The 14739-nt window shown below is 41.7% G+C and overlaps 1 protein-coding gene across 1 annotated transcript in view; it reads left to right on the top strand.

The window, feature by feature from the left end:
• The window catches only part of NCALD (neurocalcin delta), a 53112-nt gene that overhangs the window by 18920 nt on the left and 19453 nt on the right, over nt 1–14739 (top strand). The window lies entirely within an intron of this gene.

Here is a 14739-nt window from a genome sequence, read left to right as displayed (position 1 = left end):
AGAAACAAAAGCTTATGTGCCAGTTTGGAAGCCACTGCAGGCAGACTTTCTATGGGGTTTCCATATAAGGTCAGTTCTGCCAAGAAACTTCAACTCTAACCTCTAACATTTCTACAGCTTTGGTCTGAGATCTGTCTTCAGCAGGACTTGCCAATTCTAGTGCTCATGTCCAGGGTGTTAGCAGACGTGTTTTGCTCTGCTTCATTCTCCCAGCGGATTGTGAAGCCAAGTTCATGATTCGAATGACTAAACTCATTATTCAGGCTTAGTACACTTTTTTATGGGAATTTGGAATGGGGTGAAAATTCTTTTGTGCTCTGGCCTGTGTTGGTCAAATCTTGGCCTGCAGAGGAATAGCAAAAATGATATTTGTACCCTTTACATTCTAAATGAGTGAGACTATAAATATCTTATAGTCCTAAAAGAACATTCCTGCTAGTTCTTCGATTAAGACTGCAAGACTTCTCTCTCAACATCTCCCTCTGATTCTCCACAAAGATCTGACTGTCTTCCTTTCTTCTTTGTGCCAATGGGTTTAGAAACTTCTGGAGGAGTTGGTGTGCCATCCCACAAACTGAAGAACAGGGATACTTGTCTTTCAGACTCAAATAAAGCAAGAGAGGAGACATTACTGAGTATTTGGCTGACCTTTTGATGACAGGAAAAGCAGTTCTTGTACTCCTCTCCTTGAACAGTTCAGGTTTTTGATACCTCTCAGTGTTATCAGCTAGTTCTTCTGAATGTATTGTACAGATGAGAACAGAATTACTCTCCCTTTAAAAAAAACGGGGAAAAAGCCTTCAGAAATATCAAAGCAGTCTAGTTAGGCCTGCTCCTTGCATTATAGTTTTACTTTTTTAGTTGATATTAAAATCTTCTCTGATCTGAAGAATTAAGCTTTCATCTTTGCATGCTGAGGGCTGGCTGACAAGTCTTTGTGCTTACATTCGAGGTGATCTAAAGCAAGGACCAGACCTATGACATTCCAGACTTCATCTTACTCACTTGTTGGACAGTTATCCTGGCCGCAGCTCTAAGAACAATTGATATGAGTATTTGTCTGCTGAACTGAGCGAGGAGGCACAAAAGCCTTTAATTTGGCATGAGGTTGCATTTTCCAGATCTTTTTACTAAAAGGAGGGAACTCCACAACAATAATAAATGATATAATTCAATTTGACACTGGATGTTGAGCAAACTGAGACCGTGTTCTCCTCCAGCAGTTTTGTGAAAGTAGCCTCCAGTGTTTCTGTTTCTGCCTGAAATAAGCCCATGAATTTTGGGCTTCCTGAGTCACTCTCCAGACTCCAGCAATGGTAGTGAATAGATTTCCATAGGTTGCATGGAGACAGATGAATTTATGTTTCTGAACCTCTAGTTAGATGCCCTCTACTTTGTATAGATAAGTAATGTGGGGAATTTGTTACTAAAATGTTCATCTCCTAAGTTACTGTGAAAGCATAAAACTTGGTAAAGGTTGTTTCCATATTCAAAGCATTTAATGTGTACTTGCACAAATACTCTGACCCAGTCCAGTCCCTTTGCTCAGTTCAGGCAACAACGGGGGCTCTGATTGTGACTTTTCAGTGGAAGATCCCTTGCACGAAGGAAGCTAGCTCCCTGCTGACCTGAACCCAGCAGAGGGAACAATTTTGCTGGCCTATGCCTCTCCTATCAATACAGGACACAGCCTGAAGACGAACAGAGCCAGGCAGCTGGGTCTCCAGTGCACACAGAACACTTGGTGTCAGCCGGGGATATCTCTGGGAGCTGCAGATCCCAAGCCACCGCACTGGCTGTTGCAGAGTAGTCGGTGTGCAACCAGGTGCCTGGAGCCAGGTCTCTCCTCTCCTCTCCTCTCCTCTCCTCTCCTCTCCTCTCCTCTCCTCTCCTCTCCTCTCCTCTCCTCTCCTCTCCTCTCCTCTCCTCTCCTCTCCTCTCCTCTCCTCTCCTCTCCTCTCCTCTCCTCTCCTCTCCTCTCCTCTCCTCTCCTCTCCTCTCCTCTCCTCTCCTCTCCTCTCCTCTCCTCTCCTCTCCTCTCCTCTCCTCTCCTCGCCTCTCCTCGCCTCTCCTCGCCTCTCCTCGCCTCTCCTCGCCTCTCCTCGCCTCGCCTCGCCTCGCCTCGCCTCTCCTCGCCTCGCCTCTCCTCGCCTCTCCTCGCCTCTCCTCGCCTCTCCTCGCCTCTCCTCTCCTCGCCTCTCCTCTCCTCGCCTCGCCTCTCCTCGCCTCGCCTCGCCTCGCCTCGCCTCGCCTCGCCTCGCCTCTCCTCGCCTCTCCTCTCCTCTCCTCTCCTCTCCTCGCCTCTCCTCGCCTCGCCTCGCCTCGCCTCGCCTCTCCTCGCCTCTCCTCGCCTCTCCTCTCCTCTCCTCGCCTCGCCTCTCCTCGCCTCGCCTCTCCTCGCCTCTCCTCGCCTCTCCTCGCCTCGCCTCTCCTCTCCTCGCCTCGCCTCGCCTCGCCTCTCCTCGCCTCTCCTCGCCTCCCCTCGCCTCGCCTCGCCTCGCCTCCCCTCGCCTCGCCTCCCCTCGCCTCGCCTCCCCTCGCCTCGCCTCCCCTCCCCTCCCCTCCCCTCCTCTCCTCTCCTCCTGGAGCATCATCTGGTGCTGAGAAAACTTGGACGTAGAAAACATTCAAACCAAAAGCATAGGGAAGGGACTGTACCAGCCTGCTTTTCAAAGGGAAGACTGGATTCTTTGTGTCTGGCAATTGAGATGTGGGCAGTCACTTTATTGACAGAATTAGTTCATATTACAGTCCATCATGTGTACAGATAATGTACTCTGAGATTAAGCTACTGTAGTAATAAATTTGCTAATCTAATTTTAAAAGATAAAAGCTCCATTGAAGTGAGGCTTCATGGTACACTCCACTCCATTTGATTTCCAATGCTCCAGAGGATCTGACGAGAAAGCCCTCCCTGAGGTAGCTTCAGAAAGTCACAAGCACCACCAGTGCAGCCCCTGGACTTTTTACTGGTCTGGAAAGAGAGGTAGTTTCTGAGTAGTGCTGATTGATTCCCAGTAAGTGGGAAGATGCTGATTCCCACAGGCTATTGCAGCTCAGCAACAAGAACTGGCACCAGAAGGAGGAAAGAGACTGCAGCTTGAGGCATGATGACGCTGGACAGATATCTCACTGGGTCTTTGTACCTGTTTTGAAGTTAGGGATAGCTGAACACACTGGGCATCACACAAGGTCAGATGGTGTCTGGCATTGCTCAATACTTGTAGGCTTCCTGTGGCAGCAATTTATGCATAGATACTGCAGCTGGCAAGGAAACCTCAAGCTGGATGGCAGCTTAGACCTCTACAAAGGAACCATTAAAATTGTCCATCTCTGCAGCCTCAGAGACAGGAATGACTACTGAGCTGCGGCTGAGACCCTAAGAAAGAGGTGGCTGCACATGCATGTGGCATTTGTGCAAAAAGGCAGTCAAGTGTTTTGTGTGTGTCCCAAAGACATCAATAAGTCTTAGCAAGTCACTGATTTTCACTAATTTTTGCATTCATGGTGACACCAGAGTTTCTTATGCAACTCAACTGAATTAAGTTCTTCATCTGGCCACACTGCAAGGATGACATTTTTAGAAAACACAGACACAAAGGCCATGGAGTTTGCAAGCTACACCACAGTTCCCCAAGCATTTTGTTGCATTCATATTTGAAAAGGCAGTATGTACACTGTTGGCTGTAGTAGTGTGCTCAGAAAGTGTTAGTTTAGCCAGTAGCCAGGGTTAATACTAGTCCTAAGTGTGAATGTCAGACAAGATCTTCAGGAAGCTTTCAAAAATACTGGTTGGTGGTTTCTGTGGGGCTCACCAGGGCCAGCTCCCCAGACCTTCCTTTCCTTGATTATTTTCAAATTTTCTAGGCATTTCACCATGTGCACATTTCAAAGAGGAGTACCTGCATTTTTTTACGAACCAAGGCTGATATTAGGCAGTTGGGTAGAAAAATGTTTTTTGCCTGGACTCTTTGGCCAATATGCACATTGATTATGAGCTTCTGTCTGAACAAGTTATCACACAGGTGCATAAAACACTGCACTCAAAGAAGCCCTTTCCTTCACTGCTGGCTCTTGATGCAAGTGATTTCAGTCATCCTGCACGGCCCCTGGAGCTGGTAGTCAGCTCTGAGTGCAGCATATCTGTATTATCTTGCAGCACTTGAACCCCACCGTGTTCTTATAAATAATAGTTTTTCACAATAAAAGTGAAACATGCACAAGAGGAAATCATAAAAGAAGGACTAGCACACATGCAAGGCTTTGATTGCACACTTCCAGCTCTGGGAAGGCAATGAGCAATCTTGATGTTGAATTGTAACTCCAAGTATTTCATCTCTCCTAAGGTAGTGTCTGTTACTATGGCCACAGTGTTCAGAATTTTACGGCTGTTTTACAGTCATTAAAAGGAGTGAAAGACCAGATGTTTAATTACAGTCTCCTTATTCCATTCACTAAGCTACAGCTGACATTTTGTGAGTCTTTAGGGAAAAAAAAAAAGCACAATATTTTTATTATTATTTTCCTAGAGAAAAATAGCAGAAGGTAATTAATATATGCCAGCATGCATTTGGTCTACAACTTCTAAGTAGAGGTGGGGAAAACAGTTTCTTTATGTCTTAAAGACTGAATATTAGATTGGTATTAGCAGCAGTTAGGGGTAAGTGAAAACTGTGCTGTGGAAAATAGACCAGGAGTTTCCAGTTCTTGTCCGGGCCACCAATGGCCCTAAAGGACTAAGAGCATCCTTCAAACCCTCTGGTTTCCACCCAAAGAAACACTGTTGAGTCAAGGTCCCTCTCTCCATGAATTTGTACATCACCAGTAGAGTCCTGCATGGGCCTGTAGGAGCTTCTGGTGAGCTGCCCAGGTGCTGTGATTGTAGATACACTCTCAGCGTTCCCGATGTGCAGACAAGCCTCTGGGTTTGATTAAAAATAAGACCTCACAATCACGCAGGATATTGCTCAGTCAACAGTACTGCAGTGTATGCAGTCCCCTAGGTCTCTCGTGGACTGTTCTTGCCCTGTTCCTCTTTACTTTGACGATGTCACTGCATGTGTCACAGTATAGAAGATGTGTTCATTAAAGGTTTATGGACAGAGAAAACCAAATATGGGATTGTCTAAATTTAACATTTTGTCTCTAAATGGTGGTGACCCCAGCATGTCATGGGAGCCTTGGCATCTCCCTGTGCATGCTTCCCCACTAGACTCCCTCAGACCAAAGGAACAACTAGTTTTTGGATCATAAGAAAGATCAAGTATGAGGTAGGCAGTGAGTCCCACTGAGACTCGTATGTAATTTGGTTTATCCTGAAAAATGTGATAAGAAGACAACCTCTGATGTCTGCACACTTCTAGGGACAAATGGCTGTTTGGCTTGAGCATAGTTGGATGGAGGGACCCTACTTCTCATTTTGCTCTTATTTTCAATGTCTAAACCTATTTAGATCTGTGTCTTGTTGTTCTGTGACTGAGCCCTTCACCAAAGACTGCCTTGATGGGCTGAAGTGTTGGGAAGGTGAAAGCCCTAGAGGAGTGTCTCCCAAGATGTGAATTCAGATCTGCATATTAAGGCTGCTCTCCCATTCCCTTCTAAAGACAGTTGCTCTAGGTCAACGCTATTTAACTCCCTCTTTAGTATTTTCTTGACTTGGAGCTGCTAAGTATCACATTTATGATGAATTACAAGATTTCATTGTTTTGCTGCTGTGGTTCGGCTCCTCTTGGTGTTGAGTTTTGCTCTAGCTAGTACTGCTGCTGACTTGGAGCTATTCATGTACTAAGCTGACCATAATCTCAGCAGCAATTATGCTGATGAGCACTGATTTAAAGATTTTGCAGACCAGGGCAAAGGGCAGTGTTGTCTTTCCCTCAAAAGCAGAGCACAGGCTATGGAAGGATATCCAGCATGGGATTCTCACTGAAATCCCAAATGGAAATGGAGATGCCAAAAGAGGGAGTTTAGGTCAAGGTCAATCGCTGCAGAAAGTCCCACAATGAGAGATGTGGTCAGTGTATAGCAGCTTCTCACAATGCCTGCTACTATCTAAATCCCTGCTTACAGCATCCCTGCTGCACAGCCGCCTCTGGGCAGTCAAGGGAATAGCTGATTGACAAAGGACATGCCTCTCAGCCATGGCAGGGAGATGGCATGAGACCCTTCTCTTTTGACTCTGCAAAAGTCTGTCATGTTTTTACCTTTATTTTTGGCTATGGAATTATTTTGCTAAGTTGCAATCCATTTTGTTACTGTAAAAGCTGCTTTTGCCTATGCAGTCTACGTGATTGAATGTGTCCCCTCTTATTATTTCGCATCTACCATGCACTACGCACTATCCAAAACTCCCATTTTCCTACGCTTTTTGCTATTCACCTGTTTATGAGAGGCAGTGTCATTTCCCCAGTTAGTCCAGGTGATAGAAGGCTTTGGGCTATAGGAACTGATTCTTTCTACAACAGTGGTATACAGCTACGGACTGGTCCAAAATAACTTTGTGAAAGCTGAATACCATGCTACCTAACCTGTCTGAGCTGGTATAGGACAAAAATAATGCTGTCTACATAGAGCAGAAACATAACCTCTCTGGAGCAGGAGAGGAAGCAGAAGAGGGTCCATTCAATGACCAGCAAGATTTTAGGTGATCCCTTACTTAAGGCACATTTTTAGTTTGCTGTCATGGAAGAGAAGCAAGTGCCCAGCTTTCAGCATCTGCTTCATGCTCCGTGCAAGTCTGATTACATCTCTGACTGCAGCAGTAAAACAGACCTGCAGTGCCAAGGTCACATGAAAGTGCGGTCAGTTCTGTGCAAAGCAGCTCTGATGGCTGACCTCAGATCTGTCCCATACAGAAGAGCTGAAGGACCCATTTGAATTTCTTCTCAAGGCACTCACAGTTCAGTCTGGCATCTCACCTCTGCAGCTTGCTCCTCACTCTGGTTTGTACTAATCTATCTGGTAACATAAACAGGGAGTCTCTTGTTTGCTTCTCTTGAAAGTGTGTCCATCTTTCTATATTTTTTAAGCTAATGTTATGTATATACACATGCACACACACATATATATCATGTATATGTATTTTTTTTCTTCTAGCTTGCATCTCTTTTCATATAATAAGAGCATATACACTAATGCAATGAAACGTGTCTTTCCTTTCTGCTTCATTTTTGCAACACCCCTTGGAAACTCATTGCAGAAATTCAAGAGTGCAATCTGTTTGTGAATGAGGAATATTACTTCAGAGAGGGGGATTTTACTTCTAATGCAAAAGCTGTGCAACCCTAAGCTTTTTATTCATTGCTTCTTCAAATGTAGAGTCTTTTCTTGCAAACTGGTGGAAACTCCCCTGCATCACAACTGTCCCCCAAACACTTTGAGTATTTCTGTGTGCGAGTGTATAGAGGGACTTATGTGCAATACTATCTCATGAAAAGAAGTTTTGCACATTTACTTCCGTACGAGCCTGGGAATATATCAAGAAATACCTGTAAAGCTTCCTTTTTTGAACGATCCAATCTATATGTCTTTCTCAGAAATAATAAGGTGCATCCAGACATCCCTGTTCTGTCGTGATTACAATGCACCTTTCAGGAAGGTCTCTGTTTCTAGATCATGTCACCAAGGAGCCAAAGTTCCCTCTGTGAATTAGATATTCTAGACATTTTTCAGTAAAATTTTAAGTAAATATGCTTTTGTTATGAACTAGCTTTGTAAGTGAATGGGTTCAGAATATATAAAAGCTGCAGAACTCCCAGATAAAAAATGTGATTTCCCATGTGGCCATTCAATAGAGACGAGAATGGTAATCTGCTGAGACAAGCTTCTGCGGGAAAAAGATCAACAGAATAATGCTTCTTTTGTTTGAGACAACTTTCAAAGTTCATGTCCTGTATTTTTTAGGAAACAACATACTGTTGAGTTTCATGGCGAATGAATTATTTGCTTTGGTTTAATTTGGGTGCTAGATCTGGCAACAGTGTTGGAAAAAACGGTCTGTGCTTTGTGCATAATGTGTGTATATGCAATGCAAAAAGATTATACAAATTTAAACAAACTGTTCTTTCACCTCTATGACCATTAGTATGTTGGTAATTCAGAGGTATTTATTGAATGACTCAGAAATGAGTGATGGAATCATCCTAGCATTCTATCAAACCACTATCGAATGTCAGATTTTTTGTTCTCCAAATTGTAGCTTTTCCTATCTTGTCTCCAGTCCAGCTACTGCATACAGAGGCTACTTTCTTTGACCATCATCTCCAGCATATTCTGAAGAACAAATAATTTAATGATAAACCTGAGCTGCTAATCTCTCCTGATTATCCGTGTATGCTTTGGACCCACTTTAAAGTTGTGTCTAAAAGGACAGATTTTTATGTAATAAATAGTAAAAACTGGATTCTAAGTGAAATGTGTAAAATACTAGAATGCCCATGCTCATGATTCCAAGGGGAGCTGGACAGCCCATGCACCACTCACTGTGAAGTCCCATATGCAGCCATGTGCAGGAGCATTGGAGGTATCTTCTCCAGTTGCTACTACATTTTTAGCCCAGGTAGTCCAGTTCTGCCTTCTACCTTGGGGCAGAAATAAAAAAGCCCCCTGCATGTGTGCATAGGTGAACAACTCAAATCACTTAGCTGGTAAGATGCTGGCAAAACTGAGCATGTGCTTGGCTGTAAGGTGTTTGTGTTTAGACCTGTTATAGCATTCATGAGTCGCCTTCTCCATTTCTTCATCCTTTATTGTCAGCAATGAAAAATTAGACAAGTAAATACAAATCTGCACAGCTACACCTGCCTATGTAGTGTGAAGCAGGTGTGGTCACTGTGATGTTTTAAGAGTATAAGAGATTTGAAAGAGAGAGAATATTTTTATTAGATTAGTTTATATACTGTGAAAAAGGAGAATGCACCTTTGATGTATACTGGTGAGTGCTGCAGGCTGGAATCAACATGGAGAAATCATTGAAGAATTACAGCCTGGGCTGGAATGAGGTCACACCTGGAAATACGTTTTTCCCTGAGGTTTTCCACTTGCTTCCAAGTAGCCTCCAGCCTCATCCAGTATATCAGCAGCAGTCAATTGTCCCAAGAATCAAGAAATATCAGGTGAAATCAGGCCTTGCCAAAGCACCCCAAGGTGTTCAAAATCAGTGAGCTCCAGCCATAATACTCTCCAGATATGATACAGATTTTCTAATGCATAATCTGCCTCCTTTTAAATGGAGAAAATGAGACTGCATAAGGTCTGCAGGTCAGAATAAGCTCACACAGACAACAGAGAAGTAAACACATACATAATCGTGATTAGGAAATCTTCTTTTTTAAAATGGCCACTCTATTGCTGACCTGTTCCTGAAGAGAAGGCCTGTACAAAATCTTTAAAATGAACTTGAGGTATCTAATACAGACTGTGATCCCAGGTTTGGCACAATTCCTAGACCACTGCAGCACACCTCTCACCATGCTTTTAGTAATCTGCTGTTTTTCAGGTGCTAGCTGCCCATCGCCCACTCCACAGAGGTTAATGACCATCTTACCCTCCCCTAATATCATTCCCTTCTCCAAAGATGCTAATTACCTTTTCTGTGCCAAGTTTCTAGTGCATTAAAAAATGATTAATTTACAGGCAACCTGTTTCTCTAGTGTTTTTAGCTTGAGGCTCACTGCTTTGTCTGACCCAGTAAGGTACTTGTGACGGTCCACTTATTTTGACCTCAAAATAAAAGATTTGTGAAGACCTTTCTTCAAGAATATGACTTCTTAACAGTGCTTTTTAACCATTCTTATGCAGTTCTTCATTCTTATGCAGTTCTTCTTTATATCCCTTTCACATGTAAAAGAGTATGGAGTTACACAAGCTTTGTGCCATTGATGACTACCTGCTGGTACCCTGCTACGGGGCAGCTAGTGGGTCCTTCAAGGGGTGCTAATATAGACCTTCAGTCAGAAGGCAAACCCACTATTGGATTTCAAGATGTATATCTAAGCAGTAAATGGAGAAGGGTACACAAAACTTGTTTGAAAGACTGCTTTTTATTTTTCCTGCATGAGCAACAAGGGAAATCTAAGTGGCGAGATTTGCCTTATTTCACAGCAGCTCCCCAACTTTCAACTTCGTGCCTGAGGTGGCTACAACAACTGTTGTGCCAGGTCTCCAGCAGATCCTGTGGCTGCCAGCATGGATCCTTACCTCTTGACCAATACAGGGTTCTTTACTGCTTGCTAGCCACATGCAAAACTGTTATGACTGAACCAGCCTCACGGGATCTGGATTCTCCTCCATGCACTCACATTCTGGGTCCCTCGTAGTCTCTGTTAGAGGCCCTAGTATGTCCATGTCCTTTGCTCCTTCGGAAGGACATGTAGATGCATGGCCAAGAAGACTACTTCCAGATTTCTGTGAGTTAGATCAGGATTTATATGGGGACAGGGAACTGGGGGCTCAGCCCAGGACACCCCCACAAAACACTGATGCACACTTCTTTCTGCATGTCTATAAAATTCAGAGTACAGGGATCCCATCGTTTAAATGAAGTACATGCAGCTGAACTTTAGCCTCTACTGCTTTGACTACAGCAGAAAACAAGGGTCTAAAAATAAAGAAATGTTTGCCTCTTGGAAATTTTCTAAGCAATTAATCTAAGAATTATTGATGTTTCTAATTTTGTCAGCACAGGGAGGACCATCAGTCACGCTTACAAATTGCTGATAACTCATAAAGTGGAATGGCTTTTTAATGAAGTTGCCAGAAGAAAGGTTTGCTGCCAAAATCAAGTATATTGCTCTATCCCACTCCTACTTCTTCATCATGGAAACTTCCAAGAAAATTCTGGCTTTCTTCCAAAGTTGTTGTGTGGGGTTTCTCCTTTTTAAAGTCAGAGGAATGACAAGATATGGTGATAGGAGGTTTCACAAATCAGTATGACATCACTGGAACTAGTTCCCATCTGATCACAAATGAATGAACAATGTGTGGGTTTGAACTCTGTTCATGATATGATGATGGCTCCATCTTTCATTTAGATTGAGATCAAACGAATCTTACCAAGCGCTGGGTGGTAAACTGCTTATAAGTGACTGTTTTATCATCCTACAGAGACTAATGTGAAAACATCCTTATTTTAATATAACTGAGTGACAGATTTTAAAGCACCTTGCAATGAAATATATACTGATTCTTCGTGAATTACTCCCTTTCCTAGAACACTCATTAAAATGCAATAAGTCTCCTGAGGAAAACCCTTCTTTTAATACAGAAAAATCAAGTAGATAATCAGTTTTATACATAAATTTGCATAGGTAGCCATTTCTTAATGTTTCTTGGAGGATTCCTTTGGCAATTCACAGGAGGATCCCTGTGTTTCTCACTGATTTAAGTGACTTTCCAGTGAAGTCATTAGAACAGTAAGATATGAGACTTGTTTTGTGGAACATGATGTGCTTTTATTATTGAATAAGTGATTTGTATAGTGATTTTATATGGCACTTTACTAACAGTGGGCTGATTCTTCAGTGTTCGTCCTGTTTCCAGGCAGTAGAGCTTCACTGGTTTTCATAACATTGATAGCAGAGGAGAGAATTAGGAAATATTTGATGCATGAAGTGAAAGGAAGCGTGGAGAGTCCAAGGAGTGGGCTGGGACTGAACTTACTGGTGGAGATGATGTGGAAGAGAGACTTGACAGCTGAAGACATTTTAAGGACACATTACAAGCTGTATGTAGCAACTACTGAGAAGGAGACATTTCGAGTACAACAAACAACTTTATTTTTTATAAGGCATGATACTGAGAATGCAAGAGATTAAGGTTACTGTAGAAAGAACGGGGCATATGTGGCATACAGAGCAAGAAAAGAAACTGGACGAATAATGCCAGAGTTCTCTATCAGTGAGATTATGATTATGTAAAAGCATATTTTGCTGAATGGATCTGAAATAATTGTCACCATGTAACTGGTGAATCTTCCATTAACTACAGGCAAAATATCTGGATTAGAGCCAGCATCTCACACAGTTGTGTACACTTCCACTCCATCTCATGTCTGGAAACTACGCTCTCTCAGAGAAGGAATAAGACCATAAAAATCTGAAATTCTAATCAAACATTGGTGATGATGTTGTTCAGAGTTCAGAAGCTGCTCTTAATAACAGCAGCACTGGTCCTCTACCATAAACACAAAAGCAGCAAGGTGAAAGTATGATGGATGATATGGTAATAATTTGCTAGAAACTGGATTCAGAGTAAGTCTTCCCTACCTATTCCTTCTGGATGATTTAATTAGAGAAGGAGAAACAGAGAGATTAAGCCATAGATGGTCTCCGTCCAAGGTTTCCAAACCCCGCTGCTTCAGTCATTGTTAGGATTTCATTGCTAGGATTCTGTTAACACACAGTGTGGGATATGCTGATACTTGGAAATGTTAATAGTAGAAACAGAAATAGAGAGGAAATAGAGAAAAAATAAGAGAAATTATACACAGACTTTTTAAAAGATAATAGAAAAAGTAAGAAAAATGTTTGTTCTAGGGAGCTAAGAAATAGTAGTGAAAAGTAAGAGATAAGGGGAAAAGAAAAATAAAACATCAAAGAAAGAACAAAGATTTACACAGTAACACAAGAAATAGAAGTCCTAGGGAAAAATGGTGAAAGGCACTAAAAGCCACATACAAGGAGTCTCAGAGAAGATGACATCTTGAGAACAGCAAAGAGGCAAAAGTAAACTGGCCTAAAGATGTAACAGGATCAGCATTTCTGTTTATTTACAGTCTCTAGGAAGCAGTGAAAAGTGCTGTTTTATTCCATGTTGGATAAAATCTGTTTTTCCTAAAGTTAAACTTTGGGAAGATGTTCTCTAGTTCTGCCACTTCTACTTTTGTACAAAAATAATACAAATTGTTTGTTGTCCACACAAGAAAAAAAATAGCTCATTTGTCTGAAAACTGTTATCTGATTAACTTTGTTTAGTTCCTTGGAGCATGTTAATAATGAAGGCAGAAATGCTGTTAACCCATTTATTTGTGAAGGAGTTTGTCTTAGTTGAATTTAAGTCTTTCAGTGATGGTAGAAAAATTTTCAAACCAATAATTCAGATTTTTCAGTCCAGATTCAGTCCTAGTTTTTATACAGTATTCCTCATTGCAGTTTGCATAATGCTGTGAACATGTAAATAATTTTTGTTGACTTCCTGTGAACAATTTAGGTTTTTTACTATAAGATAGGTGTCATTACAAAGGTTCCTTTGTACAACAGCATTGTTTATATGAGTGGCTACTACATACACTTAATAATAAGAACTGCTGGGATTTTACTTGTTGATAGCAAATAATAGTAAGAACATAAAGATTGTACAAGCATTTGTTTAAATGTGTGTGAAGGATGGACAGAGAAGCACAGCAAATTATTTTTGCACTTAATTTGTAAAATGTTTTTCTATGCCTCTCAAGGGAGTTTGCTTACCAACCTTTACCATGTTTTTCAAAGTCCTAAATTCATTCCTGTTGAGTAATTTCTAAAATCAGGCAGCACACTGTGTTATGCATGAAATAGCAGTCAGGAAAGACATAAGTCTGTGTATTTTACAGAGAGCTGTCAGGACTGGATGTCGTTCTGACTTTCAAAATGAATACAAATCAAAATCTTCTCCCAGTAATCTCATAGATCACATTCAAGCTAAATTTCCCATCAGATGAGTACACAAATGGTACTCAGAGGGAACAGGGAGCAGTATCTCCACGTTAAATATCTGTTGTACACTCCGAGATCCAGTTCTCCCAGGCAAGCTGCTCACACAGAGTGGGGAAAAGCAGGTACCCTGTGGTGGCCTGAGTGATCATCGAATTGTTAGGAAAAAGAGGAGATGCTATCATCGCTGAAGGAAATGGCTGAGTTCGGCAAGCAGATTGGATTGCTGGACCGGCTTGGGGGCAATTATGTGGTTTTCCTGTATCTTATCTGCAGCATGAAGAGCATATCTTTGAAGACAGAGAAGACCTTTTAGGAAAAATAATAAAGACACTGTCTTAAACTAGAATTAAAATGTTATTTTATTTTGTTAGTGCTAAAGTCCTTCAGGTCAGTATGACTTCTCAAATAGAATTCAAATAATGACTCATATGGATGAAAACAAATAGATTCACCTTCCTATTAATGTTAAAAAATAGGCATTTATCATGGAATAAATATTTTATATATGTTATCAATTTAAAACATTTGTAAAATAAAAGTAGTCCCGTAATTTGGGACTTAGGAGTTCCCTGCAGATGTCGGGGCTGTAGACTGTGCCGTATGTCACTGGGAGGATGTTTTCTTATACATTTGCAGGAATAATCTTGGGTTTGAATGATGAATTCCATGAATTTGGCAAGGCAGCATGAAAAATAAAATAAAACTGGATAGTCTCAAACTTCCCTAGACAACTATGAGCAAGAAACTTGCCATATGTCATTGACTTCCATGAGCAAAGCTGAACAGCAGAATATTACCCTATTCTGCAGCATTACACACTGCCCTAAGTCATTAATATAAAGCAGATGGCTTTGTTTTTGATTAGAGCTGGTTAGAATCTGACACTCCTGTTCCAAAGGAAATTTTGACATTTATATTTATTTTCACTGCAAATTGGATCAAACCATCAAAATTTCCTGATGGGACGGAGGTTAAAAATTATCTGGAAACACCAAGTTATTTTCTCAATAATGTCAAAACTACTGTAATGCTAAAATTAACATCTAAT

The sequence above is a fragment of the Phaenicophaeus curvirostris genome, chromosome 3 (genome assembly GCF_032191515.1).
Source record: "Phaenicophaeus curvirostris isolate KB17595 chromosome 3, BPBGC_Pcur_1.0, whole genome shotgun sequence".
In the NCBI taxonomy this organism is placed as follows: domain Eukaryota; kingdom Metazoa; phylum Chordata; class Aves; order Cuculiformes; family Cuculidae; genus Phaenicophaeus; species Phaenicophaeus curvirostris.
The sequence above is the reverse complement of the archived record's forward strand: the minus strand, read 5'-3'. Positions and strand labels throughout refer to the sequence as shown.